A 20,997-nucleotide genomic window follows, 5' to 3' on the forward strand; every position below is an offset into this window, starting at 1 on the left:
AGGCTCTTTAGCGCAGAAGCAGGAGGCTGCTCGCAAAGATGTGGAGAGTGCGTTCGGGGTTCTCCAAGCGCGCTTCAACATCATCAAAGCCCCGGCTCGTTCGTGGTTCATGGAGAGCATGGTCGACATCATGTATACATGCATAATCTTGCACAACATGATTGTCCAAGACGAAGGACCCGAGGCGGGAAATTGGTTCTACCCCGAATCCCCCGGAAGCTCAACCGCAAGTAGTCCGCCGCGAAGTGGAGCGCATCCGTCTATACAAGAACGGTTGTATATTCGGGCAAGGACACGCGACTCTAGCGCTCACGCCCAACTCCAAGAGGATCTAATTGAGCAAAGGAAATTAAATTATGTAGTTTTAATTTTTTTAGGATTTTTATTTATGTTTTTTTTTACGAATTTTATGTTGTAATGGTATTTTATTTTTAATGAAGTGTGTTTTTTATTAATTGAATTTGTTGGAAAAAAAAATAAAAAAATGAAATTGAATGAATAGTAATTTAAGGGACGTTTAAGAGACGGTTAAGGGACGGAGCGTTGCAGGTTTCGTCCCTTAGTTAAGGGATGAAGTAAAAAAGTACAGTGGGACCCACAAATAGTATTTTAAGGGACGATATAGTGACAGCGTTGTGGATGACCTAATTAGTAGGAGTATCTAGTAATGATCAATACAATATTCTAACTAAAGATTCACAAAGCCTAACTGTATATTTAAAATGTATACAAGTTCTTGCCTAAACACAATAAACAACTAACATCTACTCAGTCAGTAGTACCTGTGTCTGAGATTTATACCATTTAACTGCAATAGTTTGGCAATCCTTCACGCCGTCGACCAACTTTGCTGTACGAAGAAAGAGACCTGAAAATTTGGCTACGCTAAACACTGTATATGAGTGATTAGTGCTTGAGGCCAAAGGTCTCGGGTTCATTCCACCATAATGCGGCCTTTTAAAATTTTTGTTTATTGGGTCGAAACCCATTGGGATCATCTCGTCCAATGAAGCCTCTGTATCTATGTACATGGTCGAATTAACCTGTTTTGCTCTACATTTCAACTGAAGCTTGATGAACGGCTCCAACGACTCCCCAAATAATCCTCCACGGAGATGTTCAGCTCGGTGCTGCTAGAGGAGGTGGAATCATCTTCTGAATCATGCAAAGCGAGGTTTATGAAGGACTGGATCTCTGTAGCGGATTGTTCGTTATAGATCATATTTAAGTCCTCACAAGTCTCGGTTTCCTGCCTAGCCCACTCGACCACTGCTGGATCACCTTGAAGAAGTTTGAGGACCTGTTTTGAGCCGCGCGGACAGTGTTAAGAATCATAACCGGATTTAACCACTTTTAGCAGAAAAAAACTCCAGTTGCTACTACTTACGAGGCTAATTTCAGGACGAGATTGTGGCGCGTGTCTGGTGCACAAGGTTGCAGCTGAGACCATAATATCAAATTGTTCTTGGTCATAAGCATCAACCAACTCTGGGTCTTGGAGTTCTGAAATTTTCCCATCCTTCAGAATGTCTTTTGCCTGAATTGAAACAGTTTAAGTACAGCCACATCAGTCGTGCTTGTCCTTTCTCGATTAACTAGAAACTAAGGAATCATTCTGGAGATGCCAATCTATAAAGGAATGGGTGATATCGGAAAACATTCCAAAATCATTTCGACTAAGAGAAAAGTCGATCACATCCAGACTTCGGAAAAGAATACTTACCCACATCACCAAGCTTTGTTTGCCCTTTGGAGATCCATCATTAATCGGCTTTCTTCCCGTTAATAGCTCCAGAAGTACAACCCCAAAAGCATATACATCAAGTTTCTCGTTTAGCTTCCCATTCATAAAATATTCCGGAGCCAAGTAGCTGCAAGATAAACATATTACTAAACTCCATCCTCTGTTGCCAAACTATGTTGAGAAAAAGCTATAAAATCTAACCCAAATGTGCCAGAAACATCTGAGGTACACATATGATGTAAACTTGAAGCCCGAGTTGCAAGGCCAAAATCCGACAGCTGCAAGGGAAACCGTAGTCAGAATTAGTAGTACACCAGAAATCAGATCAAGCCATCTGAAATTAGTGCTAGTTGAATTCTATAATACCTTTGGTTCAAAGTCATCTGAAAGAAGAATATTTGAAGACTTCACATCTCTGTGAATAACTGAACTATGTAGGTAGTCCAGCGCCTCTGCAACTCCCACGGCAACCTTGTACCTCATGTCCCAACCAAAGAAGTTTTTGGACTTCTCAGCACCTAATTCTAAGAGCAGTAATTAAGAGATACACAATTACAAGTTGATCAAATGAAGCTAGAGGATGCACACGATATACAGAAATAAACAAATACACGTACCATGGAGATTATCTGCCAGGCTCCCTCTAGAAAGAATATTATAAACCAGTAGTAATTTGTTCTCTTCAAAACAGAAGCCAACTAAGGAAATTATGTTCTTGTGATGGGAAGACGAAATTATTTCAATTTCTGAAACAAATTGCTTCAGTATATCTTCTGATGGTTTTAGTATCTTGACAGCCAATTCCTGGCCTCCTGGTAGACAGCCTCGATAAACACGACAACTCCCACCCTTTCCAATCAAATTTTCTGAAAAGATAGCATACATCAATAATGACACATGAGAAGAAAGAGTGAATCAGAAATTTGCAAACCAATGAAACATAACGAACCAGGTATGAAGTTATTCGTAGCTAACAAGAGCTCCTGGTAGATAAACAGCTGGCATGTAGCTGAGTACTTCTCTGTAAGAGCATTGAGTCCTTCTGAGAAGATCTTAGATGAAAACAGATTAGAATTATTATCAACTGAGTACGGTACAATATCTCCCCTTGCTGGGTCCAAATTTGTTAGGCATTCAGATGTACTAGTCGGTTTCTGATCCGGATAAATAGCTGCATCTGATAGTCGACTCGGTAAACTCAATATCCGTCGCAACACAGATGACTTCTTACCAGATGAAGATTCAGGTAGTATCAGTCCATGACAAAAAAAACTAGCGCAATACTGCCCATCCTGATTTAGATTCAGGCCTTTCTCGAGTTTTTACGGATAACATAGCCATTGAAACATTCTGAGTTTCATTGCTAGATGATTGATGAGTCCGCGAATTTCTGATGTTTGTAAATGCTGGTAGAGAAAGAAGATTATGACACAAAGAATTTACGTGGTTCGATTTACTGGAGTAAATCTACGTCCACGGGAAAAAGGGAGGGCAAGATTGTATTGCTTGATCTGTTTTCTACAGCTTACAATTACAAACTTGCTATTTTGTGTTTTATCTCTAGAGAGCGAGAGAGAGAGTCCCCCAAATCTATTTGATCTAAGTTCTATTTATACTGAACTAAGATCGTGGCTTGCGTCATCACTAATGATGGTTGTGGATGTCGTGGAGGTCATGCGATCCTGCATGGGCCCACTATCCTGCATGAGTTAATGACTGCTTGACACCACTGAATAGATCGTGGGTGTAGTGGAGATCGTGGAGGTTCTGACATGAGTTGACTATCTCCCAGTTCGGTCGAATACTGAGACCGAACTGCTGAACTATTGCCGAGCAGCTTTTGCCGATCTGAGAGTAGAGCTTGATGCCGACCTGAGAGCAGAGCTTGATGAGTTGGCTTTCACCGAGCTGTAGGCTGGGGCCGAACTCTTTGGTTGTGCCGAACTGAACTCTTTAGTCATGCCGGACTGATACTCTTTGGTTGTGCCGAACTGATACTCTTTCTTGGGCTTTACTGCTGTTGGGCTTGTTTAGTTCGTACTCCATCACTACCCCCCCCGAAAAAGCGAAGTGAATCACTTCGGCGAAGCGAGTCACTTCGGCGTTCTGGATAAAGGTACGGGGTAAGTTGAGGTCTGTCCTCGGTCTTATGAAGTAAACTTCTTTGACCGGACTTGGTCCTTGGTCTTATGAAGTAAACTTCTGACATGAGTTGTCTTTGGTCTGATGAAATGAACATCTTTGACCGGACTCGTTTTGTCTGATGAAATAAACATCTTTGACCGGACTCGTCTTTGGTCTGATGAAATAAGCATCTTTGACCGGACTCGTCTTTGGTCTGATGAAATAAACATCTTTTGACCGGACTCGTCTTTGGTCTGATGAAATAAACATCTTTTGACCGGACTCGTCTTTGGTCTGATGAAATAAACATCTTTGTCCGGACTTGGCTTGTCGGTCTGATGAAATAAACATCTTTGTCCGGACTTGGCTTGTCGGTCTGATGAAATAAACATCTTTGACCGGACTTGGTTTGTTGGTCTGATGAAATAAACATCTTTGTCCGGACTTGGCTTGGCGGTCTGATGAAATAAACATCTTTTGACCGGACTTGTCTTTGGTCTGATGAAATAAACATCTTTTGACCGGACTCGTCTTGTGTTCTAATTTGGCGATTTTTGTCGCCGGGATCGAACTTTCCCTTGTCCTAATTCGGCGAGTTTTATCGCGTGGATTGGACTTTCCCAGTTAACCGAAGTGGTCTTATGCAGTAAACCTCTTTGACTAGACATGGTCGTCCTCGGTCTTATGAGGTAAACTGCTTTGACCGAACTTGGTCGTCCTAATTCGGCGAGTTTTATCGCGTGGATTGGACTTTCCCTAGTCGTAATTCAGGCAAGTTTTATCGCGAGAATCAGACTTTTGTTGCAGTTCGTTTCAGACGAAGTGCTTGATTCTTAAGCCGAATTGTGGTCTTGTATCTTCTGTAGAAGCTTGGACTTCGCAATCGTTGGCTTATCGCAGCTCGTTTCAGACGAACTGCTTGTTTAAGCTGAATTGTGGTCTTGTATCTTCTGTAGAAGCTTTGACTCACAATCGTTGGCTTATCGCAGCTCGTTTCAGACGAACTGCTTGTTTAAGCTGAATTGTGGTCTTGTATCTTCTGTAGAAGCTTTGACGCACAATCGTTGGCTTGTTGCAGCTCGTTTCAGACGAACTGCTTGTTTAAGCTGAATTGTGGTCTTGTATCTTCTGTAGAAGCTTTGACGCACAATCGTTGGCTTATCGCAGCTCGTTTCAGACGAACTGCTTGTTTAAGCTGAATTGTGGTCTTGTATCTTCTGTAGAAGCTTTGACGCACAATCGTTGGCTTGTTGCAGCTCGTTTCAGACGAACTGCTTGTTTAAGCTGAATTGTGGTCTTGTATCTTCTGTAGAAGCTTTGACTCACAATCGTTGGCTTGTTGCAGCTCGTTTCAGACGAACTGCTTGTTTAAGCTGAATTGTGGTCTTGTATCTTCTGTAGAAGCTTTGACTCACAATCGTTAGCTTGCATATGTTCTAAGAAGGGGATCAGCCTTCGAAGAACAAGATACCTCAGTAACATTTGTAAGAGACGACACGCACAGAGACAGACACAACGCACGTAGAGACAAGAACAAGTAAAAAACAAAGAAAACACATAAGACTGACTGAACTGTCTCTTACAAAGGGAACTTTTTGAGGTTGGAAATATGCCATGCTCGGGGCGTTTATTCTCCTGACTTGAGAGTCAATTTATAAGACCCTTTGCCGAGGACTTCTGACACCCGATATGGAAATTTTTGATGGTGGGTTAGAGTTTGCCCAGCTTTTCTGCTCGGCTGACTTCGTTGTTTCTCAAGATGAGATCTCCCACTTGAAGTTGCAGCTTCTTCACCCTTTGGTTGTAATACCGGGCTACTTGCTCCTTGTACTTGGCTGCTTTTATGCAGGCCAGTTCTCTTCTTCGGCAAGATCTAGCTCGGCTCTCAGTCCGTCCTCCTTCAGTTCTGCTGAGAAGAAGTTTAGAGTTCGGAAACTGGGTATGCCGATCTCAACCGGAATTACGGCTTCAGGGACGATTTAGTCTTCCCGGCAGGGAAAGCATCAATGGTCAGGATTACTCCATCATATTGTTGCTCGTCATCGTCTTCGGGATCCTGTTGCCTTTTCGGATTCTGAGGAAAGCAGCTCGTACCCCTCTGCTTTTTGTTTTTTGTTTTTCGGCTGCTTGCTTTGGTATTTTTTTAGCGTTCCTGTTTTCACAAGAACATCAATATCTGCAGCCAAATTTCGGCACTCCTCGGTATCGTGACCGTGGGTTTGATGGAAAGAGCAATATGCATCAAGACTTCGGCGTGTGGCCGATTTCGTCATCCGTTTTGGTTTTTCGAACATTTCGGAATGTAGTTCGAAAATTTCCGCTCTCGACTTGTTCAATGGTATGAACTGAGCGGGTGGCGTCTCAGGATTGAGACGTGGTCCCAATCTGCTTGTACCGGTGCCCTTTGAATTCTTTCAAAAGGAGTTCGGCGAGGAAGAACATGTCGGGGGTGAGGATTCTCTCTCCTGGAGGACACGTCACTACTGCGGTAGTGACTTTCATGTCTGAAGGAGGAGGGAGAATCCCCCGTTTTCTTCTCCGGCTGCTGGCTTTTTTGCAGGAAGGCTAAGAACTCCTCCTGCTTCTCGGCCAAAAACAGTTTGACAACCTCATTTAAATCGGGCTGCTGGGAAGATTCTGTGCGATGACTCCTGGAGTGGCTTGCTCCTTCGTGAGAACTGGAAGTAGATGTCTCCCGAGGCCGTTTTTCAGACCTGCGAGCTAGACTTACTTCCTCACGGTTGTCACGGACAGAATTATGGGTGTTACGTGATCTGGAATGCATTTTTTTGGTGGAGGAGGATCAAAAACTCGCTTTATCACAAATTTGGTTCTGAGTTTCCCACAGACGGCGCCAGTGATGAATCCGCGAATTTCTGATGTTTGTAAATGCTGGTAGAGAAAGAAGATTATGACACAAAGAATTTACGTGGTTCGATTTACTGGAGTAAATCTACGTCCACGGGAAAAAGGGAGGGCAAGATTGTATTGCTTGATCTGTTTTCTACAGCTTACAATTACAAACTTGCTATTTTGTGTTTTATCTCTAGAGAGCGAGAGAGAGAGTCCCCCTAATCTATTTGATCTAAGTTCTATTTATACTGAACTAAGATCGTGGCTTGCGTCATCACTAATGATGGTTGTGGATGTCGTGGAGGTCATGCGATCCTGCATGGGCCCACTATCCTGCATGAGTTAATGACTGCTTGACACCACTGAATAGATCGTGGGTGTAGTGGAGATCGTGGAGGTTCTGACATGAGTTGACTATCTCCCAGTTCGGTCGAATACTGAGACCGAACTGCTGAACTATTGCCGAGCAGCTTTTGCCGATCTGAGAGTAGAGCTTGATGCCGACCTGAGAGCAGAGCTTGATGAGTTGGCTTTCACCGAGCTGTAGGCTGGGGCCGAACTCTTTGGTTGTGCCGAACTAAACTCTTTAGTCATGCCGGACTGATACTCTTTGGTTGTGCCGAACTGATACTCTTTCTTGGGCTTTACTGCTGTTGGGCTTGTTTAGTTCGTACTCCATCAATGATGTTGAGAGTCTCTGGGGTGGCAGACTCAGAGGGCTTTTGGACAATTTCTTCCTCCTTGATCGAGGTCGCTTGACATCAACGGGACGCATGAAGCATTCAATTCTCTACCGAAAACAATCTTGCCATTGTTGATACGCATAACTGATACTACATTGTTTTGAAGATTCCTGGAGCAATACTTGGCAACTGAGGGCCTTGATCTAATTTTGTGATCAACTCCTGAAGTACCGACAATTAAACTCGTTGCTCCACATGATTTTGCTTCCTGGAGAATGATTTTATGAACTGGAGATCCTTTACAGACCTTGAGCTTTAAATCCACCTTCCCAAATTTGCTAATACCATCAATACAGTGGATTGAAAATATAGACGTGTAGAAACAGCATAAACACCTGTTTTAGGTTGCAGAAACCTTCATAAGAAACCAGCATGGAATCAAAAGCTTTCACCAGCGAAAGAAAATCCGATTCATCTTCTCCGCCCAAAATCAAATCGCAACAAATTAGAATATCAAGCTCGAAAATGCAATGCAATTTCGAGAGCCTCAAATTGCGACGATTAAACTAATTATACTTGGCAATTCCAGCAAAGGAAAAGAAAACTCGAATCAAACATAGTATTTCACAAAGTTAAACTAACACAAAAAAATTCCTGTGTTGAGATTTCAGAAATACAACACTAAAATTGAAATATAGGTGCTACAAACACGTTGGATAGTGATATTGATACGAGCATATCTTCAATAATATACACGTATCTTTATTAATTAGTTATTGATTTACCATATCTTTTCATATATTATTAGGATCTTTACTATCTTGTTCTCTAAGTCACGGTAGTCTTATATAGGAAGCATTGTATTCTTCCCATTCATTCAAGAAATATCAATTATCCTTCTATTTTATTTTCTCTTATTCTCTTTCCTTTCAAACGTGCAAAACGCACAAAACCCTAATTTTGACGCCGGATTGATGACGGGCAAAAGCTCCCGCGACGTTCAACGCAAAATCTACGAGTTAAGGAACTTCTTCCTTAACAATTGGTGCTTTCATCGTGATCTCTTCCTCCGAATCGCTGTCTACATGTCGTACAGCTACACCGGATATCAACTCCGGCAGGCGGATTACCACCCATGGCAGCCCATATCTCAACCCATGCTCCATCCGATCAGAGCGTTAGATTAACAACCATCATATCCATATCCACAGGATGGGAGACTCCACCCACAACACCATCCCTACCAAGCCCGTCAACCCACTTTCTGGGACCCGCCATGGCTGCGCCAGGAAACTGCGTATCAGTAACCATCGTCCTACGAGACAGATTTGTACTCGCCACCACCGCCCTCTTGTTGGGACCCGCCAAGGTTGTGCACGCAGCAGGGATACTCTCAGCCTTATCAACCGCCTCAGCAGCCACACCACACCGCGCTCAGACAACCCACTAGCTGGGATCCACCTGCCTACTGGGAGACAATGGGACAATGCCCCTTCCACGAGGTCTCGGCATACGATCATCCGCTTAACTCAGGATGGAATCAGCCCGCGCCGCAGCAGTTGTCACGACCGCATTTTCTATGGATAGAAAACACGGTTGATCGCGACTAGGGGGAGGATTAAAGAAGCGGGGAAAGAAATAAGGGGAAAATAAAATCAAGCATTGGTTGCGAGATATGGCTAATCAAGTGCTGATACATAGAAGAAAAGATACTCGGTCATGAAATCTCGAGTAATTGTTTGTAAAAATGTCAAAATTTCAGAGTTTTGAACAAAATAGACCTGAGTCTTTTAGGATGCACAACGGAAGCAAATGAACGCGGTTCCATGTATGAAGACATGAACCTCCGAGAGTCAAAATATGACTGAATTAAATGTCTTGTCTCAATAGCACTTCCCCCATCACTTCGCTGCTCAACCTGCACATTTAGAAATATATGCAGGGCTGAGTACAAAAGTACTCAGTGAACACATTGCCGAAAATTACAAATATACATTTGAAAATATTGTCAAGCCATCATCACAGTAACACTCAGGGTTTTATTGAAAAGACCCGAGCTTACTAAAAATATTCACATTGGACTGCAGTCCCTTTTTCCTGTACTTAGCCATATCTGATCACATTGTGCCGTGGAGATGGTGTTCTCCCACGGTCACCTTACATTCATGTGCCGGGAAGGTGGCCACCTTCCTCGGTCACCTGCTCTGCCCAACATGTCAGAGGTAGCTTGTGTACACTAGTCCGAGCGGGGACACCACCCTCACTGGGACCCAAATTCGACTTATATCATCATTCATAATTCCTTTGGCCTTAGCCAAACAGATATGCATCATACAAAAACATTTATGGCAAGACAACATCTTTAAGAATCACGAACATGTGTTCGTGTTTTCATAAAATACGATTTGTATTTTTAGTATAGGAAAGCTCACCTCGACTGCTTAAAACTCCTTAACTTGAATTTTCCTGACTCCACCCTTAACTCACGGAGATAGCCTTTTGAAAACAAATAACGTACTAATAAGACTCGAGAAAATTCACATACTCCTAGGAATGCATGCCCCTACTTTATTTCTTTTATCATTTGTTCACCGTTAGAAAATTTTAGAAACTTGCATATTAATTAAATTGGGAAATTTAATTAATAGCACTTCTTTATTAAACTTAATTATTTCTGTGACTTGAGAACGTCGTCTCCCTCTTTCTTTCCATTTCCTTACTGGCCGCCCGAGGCGTCGCGGGGCGATGCCGGTCGGCCGCTTACGCCTTATTTTCCATCATAATCTCAAACAAAAATCCCAAAATTTATTTAAGCGCATAATTGAATTATCGCAACTATTTCCCCTTTGTTAAGAAAATTTATATGTTTTCCGGGCTTGGGATAAATTATTCATACTTCAAAATTATTTTGAAATTAAATAAATTACTCATAAAAATTTATTTAATCCCATGATTAACTTATCGTAATAATTTCCCACCGAGAATTTATATTTATTTCGGCCTTGGAAATATTCTAACATTAATTAAACGATTTCCCACAATTAATTCAATTATAAACCCAATGATTTATTTATAAAACCCAAATTCTCCACCTTATCTTTCAAATTAATTTTCTAAAGCCCCAAAACAATTTAATTGGAGCCCAACTTAAATAGATCATCCAATTAATTTATTAAGCCCAGAAATTAAATAAATTCGAAAATGGGCCTCACACTTACTAGGTATTGCAGCTCCAAAACATTTAATTCATTAGCCCAAGTTAAAACTAGCCCAAATTAAGAAATCCTAAGTTAAAACCTAAGTCTTTCTTCTTCCTCCCTCATTCAACAAAATGCACCGCCTCTCTCCCCTCCCTCTCTCGTCGCCGCCGATCCGCCGCCCTGCCGGCGCCGCCGCTCCGGGCGGCGTCTCTCTCCTCCCTCTCGTCTCTCTCCCTCTCCTATCCCTCTCTCTCTTCTCTTCTCTCTTCACCGTCGCGCCGCCATCATTTCCAGATCTCCCTCTCGTCCAGGTCAGTCGCCGCCGCGGAGGCAGCTGTCACCTCGCGCAGCCCCAGCCACCGTCGTCGATTCCCGTTAGGTAGGTTGGTTGGAAATTTGTTCGTTCATTTCTTCTCTTTTCATTTATTCCTAAAGATTATATTTTTGAGTTTGAAACCTTGTGAATTCAAATTTTCAGATTCTAAAGAATGAAATTAGTGACGAATTGTTGGGGCGTGGGCTGTCACCGTCGGCGACGGAGTGCTGAGCTCGCTGCCGGAACCCGGCAGATTCATGGAGATAAGCTTTTCTCCTTCTTTCTAGTTGGTAAGGCTGTAGGATTCTATATTATTTCTATTTACTAAATTTGGTGAATTTTGAGTATATGCCTTGCTATGTGGGAGATTTGGGTGACTCATATTAAACTTACTGTATTGGGGTTGTGAATTCTAAATCTGGGCAGATCCTATTTCCAAATACATATATGTATGCTTGTACATATATAAATAAAAGGAGATGTTTGCTGTTTACCTTTTGAGGTGGAAGGTAAAGTGTTGGTTTGTAGTATTTGAACCCACAATTGAGTGCCATCTCCCTCCTCGGACTCCTCTTTTGTGGGGTTATGTGAGCAGAGAAATTTGGATGTTTGATTGATTGTATATACATACATACATATACATCTTGAAACTTATCTTCCAAGATATTCCGTCAGAGGATATGGTCTCCTTCCGCCATGCAATTAATGCAGCATTAAATGCAGTCGGCCCCTTTTTTTTTATTTGTTTATTAAAATAATTATTATTTGTATTTAATTTTGTGCAGGTATAATCGGTTCAAGCTCGTGGCTGTCCGCGTTGAAGTACCCGATTTTTCTTAGAACGTAGGATGTAATAAATTAAATTTTCGTTGGACACTGGTTGGATGTATCGAACATTAAAACTTAAATTTTTGGGATCTTGTTTATTTACTTAAATTTATTATAATCTTATAGGTGTAAAATATTTACGTGTTCTATTTACTTGCCTAACGTCGAAACAAACAACAACTGCAATCTATCGTAGTTCGGATTTAATCGCATAAAAGTTACTTATTTAGATAATCGAGCTAATAATATAGTTTATAATAATATCAGCTTAGCGGGTCGTTACATTCTACCCCTCTTAAAAGAAATTTCGCCCCGAAATTTAGGATGTATTTAGACAAAAAGCTCGGGATATTTATCCTTCATTTTCTCTTCTAGCTCCCATGTTGCTTCTTCCTGTCCGTGGTTTTTCCACAAAACCTTCACTGTAGCAATCGACTTGTTCCGAAGCTGCTGCACCTTTCGATCTAGTATTTCTACTGGCTTTTCTTCGTAACTCAGGTCAGGTTCTAGATCGATTTCTTCGTGGCGAATCACATGTTTTGGGTCGAACACGTACCTTCGAAGTTGGGAGACATGGAATACGTTGTGTATGTTCCCAAAGTTGGGAAGGTAATGCCATGCGATATGCTACTGGGCCCACTTCTTCCAGAATTTCATAGGGTCCAATAAATCGTGGTTTCAGCTTTCCCTTGAGTCCAAATCTGGTTATTCCTTTGGAAGGGGATACTTTAAAAAAAACCTCTCCGATGTTAAATTTCAATTCGGTTCGACGTTCGTTGGCGTAGGATTTATTTATTTATTTATTATTTTTTTTTTGCATTTTCTGAAGTGGTCAATGTCTTGCCTCCCATGAGGGTCTCACGCGAGGAAATATAGAGTTGATCTAACCGTTTTAACTTCGATAGGAATTGAATTTGGGATTCCAAGAGAAATATTCGAATCGTTCTTGCTTTGTGTAGGCTCCAAGGTAGCCATTAAAATAAAACGACTTAATTAGTTCGATTACGTGAGTAATTTAGTTCATCACAAACCCTCACCTATAGCTTGCAACAAAATTTTCATGAAGTGCAAAGACTAGGTTCAATTGGGCTCATTACGCTCACTCACAGAAAAGAAAAGATACAACTTCAAAGGGCTTGAGCTATACCCATAGAACTTGAGAATTTTATTGTGGGAAGAGCTTGTCAGATGGAATAAATTGCAAAAGTGGGGTATGATGAATAGAATGTAGATGTCAATAATAGGTTACCAATAATATAATCAAAATGAACAGTGAGGTAGAAAAGTTTCATGTATCCCCAGATGATAACAGGAAGACCTGAGATGGTTGGTTACAAATGGATTTGAAAAGAATAGGAAAAACAAACAATTGCAATTTGCTCAACACTGTGATAGAAGATCATATCAACGAAATTTTTAGAGCTTATAAGAAATTCAGGGAAATTAACTAATAAAGAGGGCAACAAGAGGAAACTAGCCAAGGGAGAAGCAATGTGCCAGCTTTAACATGGAGCTTGCAGAAAAGCTCAGATCAAAAGACAACAGTCATGTTTGAATTCAGAAGATGAGAGTACTCATGTGAAACAAAGAGCTTGTCAATAGGTATGTCTGAAAACACAAAGGGTCAAATTAAAAGGTTTAAGGTCTCACCAGATGGCTGCTCTAATATAGTAAGACTGAAAATGATTGGTCTCAAGTGGATTTGAGAAAGAAGAATAACAAGGAACTACCCTTTTGGTCAACCACATCGTGATACTATATCACGTTAATGAATTCACAAAGTTTACAACCAAATCACGGAAACTAACTAGTAGAGAAGACAACCAGAGCAAACTAGTTCGGAAAGAGAGCAAATTACTTTAGACTTGGAGTTGCTAAAGAGCTCAAAGCATGATGGAATAATTATAGTACGATTAAGAAGAGGTGACTATTCTTTATAAATTAATGAGTGTCAGCAAGCACATTTGAAAACACTAAAGGTCTACTAATGATCTTTGAAGAATATATTATCATTGAAGAGACAATAGTTTAGGGAAACATGTTCGTTCTGAAGGCTATAAATAAAGCAACTCCTAGTATAGGAGTTTGGTGGCAAGAATTCAGAGAGTCAAAGTATTGTTTTTATACAGAACGAGTAAAGAAGGACCGTAGTCACTGGAGGTTATCAGAAAACATGAGGGAGCAAGCTCAAAACTGAAAGTGATTCACAACCTTGACATAGAAGAGGGAAAATAATAGCACATTACCTTGCAAAGGAAGTCAATTAAGATCTTAATTAAACAAAAGTATTTTGATCAAGGGGGATGCGAGAAAATGAAATTCATGGTAATCCAAGTGAGCGTTGCTGATAAATCTTCCTGGTTAACTACGATGGTGATACTCCGTTGTTTAACTATTTATAGAGGATGGTAAATGAGTTAGGGGAAACTTTGATCACAAGCTACCTTCACCTTACGATCACGTCAGAAGACCACATGTGGAGATTATGACTCCTTGGTACTCTCGGGTCGTCAGAACACTCATCCTCGTAACACGTCGTTTCTGTTTACTTATATTGTAGAGCTAGGTTCTTTCTTATCGAGTCCTTTTCTTTTCATCGCTCGGGAAAGCGAGAAATGTTCATACTGTACTTCTAAGTTTGAGTTCATATTATGTTCTAGAAGGAACGCAGAACTAAATATTCTAAGTTCTTGGAAATTTCGATTTCCCCATTCTAGCAACATGATTCAATGACTACTCAAAAAGAGGTATCATTTCAATAATTGGTACCAATCTCATATACTTTATACTTTCATATTTCAGTACCTTTTTCCGTTCAAGAAAATTATTTCTTTTATTCATACATTCGCAGTCTTTAGCCAAGAAAAGACATACTAACTCTTTCTTTAAGTGCGCTACCAAATAAAAAAAAACATCAACTCTTTCTTTAAACTCGTATTTTCATCTTTTCACTCAAATTAACTGCATGAGTTATTTCTCCATTTCAAACTTTCAAACATCTTGACTTTCTTTTGAAAAAAAATAACAAGTTACATTTTTCCTCGTTGAGCGCGATTGGTGGGAGTGCTAAGAGCATTTTCATCGATTAGACAGTCTAGTGGAACAAGGCTAGACCAAAGATTTTCAAAGAAGACTCTCGGGTTCAGAGCGAGAAAGAATGCTCTGATACCACTCTGTCACGACCGCATTTTCTAAGGATAGAAAACACGGTTGATCGCGACTAGGGGGAGGATTAAAGAAGCGGGGAAAGAAATAAGGGGAAAATAAAATCAAGCATTGGTTGCGAGATATGGCTAATCAAGTGCTGATACATAGAAGAAAAGATACTCGATCATGAAATCTCGAGTAATTTTTGTAAAAATGTCAAAATTTCAGAGTTTTGAACAAAATAGACCTGAGTCTTTTAGGATGCACAACGGAAGCAAATGAACACATTGCCAAAAATTACACATATACATTTGAAAATATTGTCAAGCCATCATCACAGTAACACTCAGGGTTTTATTGAAAAGACCCGAGCTTACTAAAAATATTCACATTGGACTGCAGTCCCTTTTTCCTGTACTTAGCCATATCTGATCACATTGTGCCGTTGAGATGGTGTTCTCCCACGGTCACCTTACATTCATGTGCCGGGAAGGTGGCCACCTTCCTCGGTCACCTGCTCTGCCCAACAGGTCAAAGGTAGCTTGTGTACACTAGTCCGAGCGGGGACACCACCCTCACTGGGACCCGAATTCGACTTATATCATCATTCATAATTCCTTTGGCCTTAGCCAAACAGATATGCATCATACAAAAACATTTATGGCAAGACAACATCTTTAAGAATCACGAACATGTGTTCGTGTTTTCATAAAATACGATTTGTATTTTTAGTATAGGAAAGCTCACCTCGACTGCTTAAAACTCCTTAACTTGAATTTTCCTGACTCCACCCTTAACTCACGGAGATAGCCTTTTGAAAACAAATAACGTACTAATAAGACTCGAGAAAATTCACATACTCCTAGGAATGCATGCCCCTACTTTATTTCTTTTATCATTTGTTCACCGTTAGAAAATTTTAGAAACTTGCATATTAATTAAATTGGGAAATTTAATTAATAGCACTTCTTTATTAAACTTAATTATTTCTGTGACTTGAGAACGTCGTCTCCCTCTTTCTTTCCATTTCCTTAGTGGCCGCCCGAGGCGTCGCGGGGCGATGCCGGTCGGCCGCTTACGCCCATAATTCCTCCGTTAGCTCCTCGTATTTTCCATCATAATCTCAAACAAAAATCCCAAAATTTATTTAAGCGCATAATTGAATTATCGCAACTATTTCCCCTTTGTTAAGAAAATTTATATGTTTTCCGGGCTTGGGATAAATTATTCATACTTCAAAATTATTTTGAAATTAAATAAATTACTCCTAAAAATTTATTTAATCCCATGATTAACTTATCGTAATAATTTCCCACCGAGAATTTATATTTATTTCGGCCTTGGAAATATTCTAACATTAATTAAACGATTTCCCACAATTAATTCAATTATAAACCCAATGATTTATTTATAAAACCCAAATTCTCCACCTTATCTTTCAAATTAATTTTCTAAAGCCCCAAAACAATTTAATTGGAGCCCATCTTAAATATATCATCCAATTAATTTATTAAGCCCAGAAATTAAATAAATTCGAAAATGGGCCTCACACTTACTAGGTATTGCAGCCCCAAAACATTTAATTCATTAGCCCAAGTTAAAACTAGCCCAAATTAAGAAATCCTAAGTTAAAACCTAAGTCTTTCTTCTTCCTCCCTCATTCAACAAAATGCACCGCCTCTCTCCCCTCCCTCTCTCATCGCCGCCGATCCGCCGCCCTGCCGGCGCCGCGCTCCGGGCGGTGTCCCTCTCCTATCCCTCTCTCTCTTCTCTTCTCTCTTCACCGTCGCGCCGCCATCATTTCCAGATCTCCCTCTCGTCCAGGTCAGTCGCCGCCGCGGAGGCCGCTGTCACCTCGCGCAGCCCCAGCCACCGTCGTCGATTCCCGTCAGGTAGGTTGGTTGGAAATTTGTTCGTTCATTTCTTCTCTTTTCATTTATTCCTAAAGATTATATTTTTGAGTTTGAAACATTGTGAATTCAAATTTTCAGATTCTAAAGAATGAAATTAGTGACGAATTGTTGGGGCGTGGGCTGTCACCGTCGGCGACGGAGTGCTGAGCTCGCTGCCGGAACCCGGCAGATTCATGGAGATAAGCTTTTCTCCTTCTTTCTAGTTGTTAAGGCTGTAGGATTCTATATTATTTCTATTTACTAAATTTGGTGAATTTTGAGTATATGCCTTGCTATGTGGGAGATTTGGGTGACTCATATTAAACTTACTGTATTGGGGTTGTGAATTCTAAATCTGGGCAGATCCTATTTCCAAATACATATATGTATGCTTGTACATATATAAATAAAAGGAGATGTTTGCTGTTTACCTTTTGAAGTGGAAGGTAAAGTGTTGGTTTGTAGTATTTGAACCCACAATTGAGTGCCATCTCCCTCCTCGGACTCCTCTTTTGTGGGGTTATGTGAGCAGAGAAATTTGGATGTTTGATTGATTGTATATACATACATACATATACATCTTGAAACTTATCTTCCAAGATATTCCGTCAGAGGATATGGTCTCCTTCCGCCATGCAATTAATGCAGCATTAAATGCTGTCGGACCCTTTTTTTTTATTTGTTTATTAAAATAATTATTATTTGTATTTAATTTGGTGCAGGTATAATCGGTTCAAGCTCGTGGCTGTCCGCGTTGAAGTACCCGATTTTTCTTAGAACGTAGGATGTAATAAATTAAATTTTCGTTGGACACTGGTTGGATGTATCGAACATTAAAACTTAAATTTTTGGGATCTTGTTTATTTACTTAAATTTATTATAATCTTATAGGTGTAAAATATTTACGTGTTCTATTTACTTGCCTAACGTCGAAACAAACAACAACTGCAATCTATCGTAGTTTGGATTTAATCGCATAAAAGTTACTTATTTAGATAATCGAGCTAATAATATAGTTTATAATAATATCAGCTTAGCGGGTCGTTACAGCAGTCGAGTACTCTACCTGCCTTAACAATTGGTGTTTTCATCGTGATCTTTTCCTCCGAATCGCTGTCTACATGTCGTACAGCTACATCGGATATCAACTCCGGCAGGCGGATTACCACCCATGGCAGCCCGTGTCTCAACCCATGCTCCATCCGATCAGAGCATTAGATCAACAACCATCATATCCACATCCATAGGATGGGAGACTCCACCCACAACATCATCCCTACCAAGCCCGTCAACCCACTTCCTGGGACCCGCCATGGTTGCGCCAGGAAACTGCGTATCAGCAACCATCGTCCTACGAGACAGATTTGTACTCGCCACCACCGCCCTCTTGTTGGGACCCGCCAAGGTTGTGCACGCAGCAGGGATACTCTTAGCCTTATCAACCGCCTCAGCAGCCACACCACACCGAGCTCAGACAACCCACTAGCTGGGATCCACCTGCCTACTGGGAGACAATGGGACAACGCCCCTTCCATGAGGTCTCGGCATACGATCATCCGCTTAACTCAGGATGGAATCAGCCCGCGCCACAGCCACCTTGTCCAGACACCACCACTACACATCCGACTCTCGCACAGCTTCAACAATTATTGGAAGCGTGCTACAGGATGGAGTCTCGCCTTGTTGCAGCCGACCGACGCATCGACAACATGCTTCCTCCCGAGCTGCCTGAACCTGCGCAGCCCTGTTTGGGGACCTCGTTCAGCACCTTCCTCCATCAGGAAATAGCAAGGCTTCGCCGGGGCCGTCGGGTTTAGCCCCCTACGACTCATTGGCTCCGCCGCAGCAGTCGAGTACGCTGCTTCCCGATACCGCCCTCGAGCCGCCGCCGCCGCCAGAACTTCTTCCTATGCTCTGTCCAAGACTTCAGTTGGAGATGTTTTGGAGTGTAATAAGAAAGAGATTTTGATTCTTGACTGTGATCTAGTCGAGGACGGATTTGATGATTCTTCAGAGAAGATTCTACATTCTTCTTCTCGTTTTTGTGAAGTTGAAAAGGTTGATATTGATGGGAATTTGGAAGCATAGGAAGAAGATGAAGCTCTGCCTGATCATGGAGTTTTGACTCCCCTGAAGAATTGGCTCAAGCTACTACTTGGAAAGGACATTATGATTTTGTCTAAGCCGGATGAGGAGACCAAAAGCAACCAGAAAATTGTTCAAGAATTCGTTAACAAATGGAGCCATCTAATTTTCAACAAGAGTCCTCCCTCGGTGTATTTTTATGGGAATAATGAACGGAGATCTTCAACTATTCGATGTGCGTTTGATCCAGGAGGAGATATCTTGCCAAGTTGTTGTTTTCGACTCTCTTCGTTGTGTCGTGGTTTCCACCTTGAGGACAAGGTGGATTTCAACCGTGGGGGAGTTGATACGAGCATATCTTCAATAATATCCCCATATCTTTATTAATTAGTTAGTTATTGATTTACCATATCTTTTCATATATTATTAGGATCTTTACTTTCTTGTTCTCTAAGTCAGGGTAGTCTTATATATAGGAGGCATTGTATTCTTCCCATTCATTCAAGATATATCAATTATCCTTCTATTTTATTTTCTCTTACTCTCTTTCCTTTCAAACGTGCAAAACGCACAAAACCCTAATTTTGACGCCGGATTGATCGACGGGCAAAAGCTCCCGCGACGTATGACGCAAAATCTACGAGTTAAGGAACTTCTTCCTTAACAGATATTATAAAATTCTCACCGACGTTGGGATCGAGCACGTGCAGAGCAATGACACGATCGCCACTCTGCGTCCCCTTCCTAGCAACTCTTTACTCCGAGAGTCCACCTTTACTCCAACCACCACCACAGCGCTAGCTTCTCCGCCACCGGATTCCAACAATTCAGAACTCTTTACCGCCATCCTCATTGTCTTGATAAACCTCTTCTTATGCATGCACAAACCGAACCGGACCGCCGGTTCATGAACCGGAACCGAAACCGACGGCGGCGGTTCAAGCGGGCCGGTTCAGGTTCAGAAATATCAAGAACCGTAATCGGCAGTTCAAAACCAACGGTTCACCAGTTCGAACCGCCGGTTCAATAATTTTTTTTTAAAAAAATCATTATTTATAAAATCAATTTTTATATATAAAAATCAATTTTCACAAATAAATAAATACAATAATTTCATAATAACCCATATTTATTTGTTGGGCCTATGATTCTAAGAAACCATTCTTTGTTGTTTCTCTTTTATAGAGACATCCTTGAATATTTTGTGTTTCACTTTCGATGTGGGAAAAAATATGTTGAAATATTTTCTCTTATAAGTACATGTTTAGATCATTCATTCATCTTTTTCTAATGTGGGATACAAAACTTTCATGTGTTTTCTACTTTTCTTTTTTTTTACTACATTTTATTATTCACTAACTTTATCTTTATTTTTGTTATGATTCATTTTCTAAGACAAATTTATAGATAATAATAGAATCAAATAGAATAGTTCAATTAAATTTGAATGTTGCATGTTGCTCATAATTTCTATATTTATAGAATGTGGATGTGTTCAAATAATAATAACAATTGGATTTAAATGTGCTCACTTTTAAGAATTCTAAGAAACCATTCTTGGTTGTTTCTCTTTTATAGAGACATCCTTGAATATTTTTTGTTTCACTTTCAACGTGGGACAAAATATGTTGAAGTATTTTCTTTTATAACTACATGTTTAGATCATTCATTCATCTTTTTCCAATAGATACAAAACTTTTTATTGTTTTCTACTTTTCTTTATTTTTTACTACATTTTATTATTCACTAACTTTATCTTTATTTTTGTTATGATTCTTTTTCTAAGACAAATTTATAGATAATAATAGCATCAACTAGAATAGTTTAATTAAATTTGAATGTTGCATGTTGCTAATAATTTGTATATTTATAGAATGTGGACGTGTTCAAATAATTGGATTTAATGTAACTATGTTGTTAATTTTTCTCAATATATTGATTAAAATGTGAAAAAATAACAATTAATATAATTGGTATAATAATGATAAAAATAGATAACTAAAAAATGATTTGTTTAGTGGTATAATATAGTTTATACATTAGTAGTAGACTAATAGTATGATTTTCTATAATAGTTGTTATTCTAATAGATGTAGTATAATTTATATAAATATAATTATTATTT

At 40.2% G+C, this 20,997-nt stretch overlaps 1 pseudogene; it reads right to left on the minus strand.

Moving 5' to 3' along the window:
- Positions 1-803: 803 nt before the first annotated feature.
- Positions 804-19,725, minus strand: LOC121802683 (annotated as a pseudogene).
- Between the last annotated feature and the right edge of the window lie 1,272 nt (positions 19,726-20,997).

Source organism: Salvia splendens, chromosome 5, assembly GCF_004379255.2.
Source record: "Salvia splendens isolate huo1 chromosome 5, SspV2, whole genome shotgun sequence".
In the NCBI taxonomy this organism is placed as follows: domain Eukaryota; kingdom Viridiplantae; phylum Streptophyta; class Magnoliopsida; order Lamiales; family Lamiaceae; genus Salvia; species Salvia splendens.